Source organism: Myotis davidii, unplaced genomic scaffold, assembly GCF_000327345.1.
Source record: "Myotis davidii unplaced genomic scaffold, ASM32734v1 scaffold261, whole genome shotgun sequence".
Classification (NCBI taxonomy): Eukaryota; Metazoa; Chordata; class Mammalia; order Chiroptera; family Vespertilionidae; genus Myotis; species Myotis davidii.
Genome location: NW_006291737.1, coordinates 413,281 through 415,689, shown reverse-complemented (window position 1 = coordinate 415,689; position 2,409 = coordinate 413,281).

Genomic DNA, 2,409 nt, shown 5'->3' with positions numbered 1-2,409 from the left:
TTACCTTACTCTATTTCTCAGAAACATTTAACACAGGTGAACACGCCATCCTTTTTAAAACACTTTTCTATCTGGACTTTAATGACCACACTTTCCTGGTTTTTCTCCTTCCTGCCAGAGTGCTTTTTCCCTGCTACTTTGTTGGTTCTCCCCTTTCTTTGGCTTCTAAAATTGGGAATTCCTTAGTGCTTAAATGTGATCTGCCTTCTTTATACTCATTACACAGATGATCTCATTTACTTTTATGGCTTTTATATAATCTCTATGCTGATGACATCCAAATTTGTATCTCCTTAGTACTTCAGATGCCTCTATTCTTTTGACTGCTTCATATTTATTAGATGTCTAACAGGTATCACAAACAAAATATGCTCAAAAATAATTTACTTGGTTCTGTCCTCTACATCTCTCCTCTGCCCTGGTCAAACCTCTCTGTTCTTTACACTACTGCATAAAGTACCTTAACAGTACTACTATTATCCAAAATGCTTAACCCTAAAACACAAGAATCATTCTTGATTTCTCTATCTTTCACAACTCACATTCAATCCATCATCAAATACTTTCAACCTTATCTCTGTAAGTACATTCCACATATATCTACTTTTCTCAATCTTTCTTATTACCATTCTAATTAGTCAACATCATCACTCAACTAAGCTATTGTAATAGTCTCCTTAATGCTTTTAATAGGTCCTCTCTTGCCCTCCTTTATAACCAGCCCCTGGACTAATATTTTGAAAATATTAATCAATCCATGCTTAAACTCCTTTGGTGGCTGCATGAACTATCTCTCAGATGTCAACTTGAGTCACTTTATGTATAATGCACCAACTTACTGAGTTCCCACTGAATTGTCTTCCTCTGTATACCATCTCACCTCAAATGTCACATCCTGGGGTCTTTCATGATCTCCCATCCTATCTAACATAGTTTCTTTATTCACCACTCAAGCAATGCTATTGGATTGCAATTTTATTACTTTGTTTTATTTTTTTCTTTGTACTTACGGCTATCTTAAAAATGCTTAAAAATTGATGTGAGCCAAAACAGGTTTGGCTCAGTGGATAGAGCGTTGGCCTGCGGACTGAAGGGTCCCAGGTTCGGAGGCAGCTGATCGATGTTTCTAACTCTCTATCCCTGTCCCTTCCTCTCTGTAAAAAATCAATAAAATATATTTTAAAAAAATTGATGTGAGAAATTAGTGGATGGCAAAATTAACCATGTACTTTTGAATATGGAGTTCTTCTTGACACTCCAATTTCACTACTTGGATACTCCATCCATGTTCATGGTCAATCATGTCTGGATTGATTGTGTAATGGCTTATAAAATTAATATTTTTCCATCAGTAGCATCATATTTTCAAGTAAAGTCTTCTGTTGAACCAAATAAATCAGACAGATAAAAATGAAATTGCTTTGGTGAAGCAGGGGATATAGCCTGCCCAGTCATTCTTGTCCCTTGAAACTTCTCTAAAGGCCCCGTAAGACCCACCGTAGATAGAATCCTGGGGCTCTAAACATGGCTTTAACTATTGAATTAGAGATTTAATAGAATGAAATGTAGGGTCAAACACCGGGCACAACTCCTCTAGCTCATGCTCATTCTAAATATATATTTAGTAGTAGTGATGGAAATCAGAGACCCTATGCAAATGGGACTCCATTGATATCCATGGTCTGAGAATATGTCCCATTTGACAGATATTAGACCATTACATTGTTCAGTTGCTCAAAACAGGGACTTGTGACACTAAAGTAGAATATTAAATCAAAGCATCTACTGCAATACCAGAGAAAAGTTCCCTGGAAATTAATGGTTGGGGCTTAATTCCAAACTGTTATTAGTTGGAAAGGAGTTCAGCTGTGAAGGTCACTGAGTAATTGTTTGTGTAGAGAAGATGTTCGTGTTCCTCTTGTTTCTTTATAAATCATTGGTACTAATACAAATTATGACTTCTGCAGTGCTGGTAAACAGAACCTATTGGGAGTGACCAGTTCAGAAGATGTGCTTGATCTGACAGGCCTCACCATCATCAAGCAAACCCAGATGTTGTTCTGTCTGCAGGATTATGTCCCTACGATGGTGAATAGGTATGAGGACAGGAGGTGACTTGGCAATAGTTTATCTGTATTCTTTTAGGAATAAATTCAAAAAGTAAAATCCTTGACATCTTCATTGAGATTATTTCCATGAACTAGAATGATAGCCAATAGCAGGGACCATTTGTAGAAACTGCAAAAGCCAATGTAGCTATCAATATACCTATGACCGCAACTAAACTGAGCCTCTAATCAAGGGAGAAAGTCAGTTTCAACATGTCTTGCTAGATAAAGAAACCTTTTCAGATGCTTCAAAACAGGTTAAATTATGGGTGTGTATGTGAAAACACAACCATAGATACAC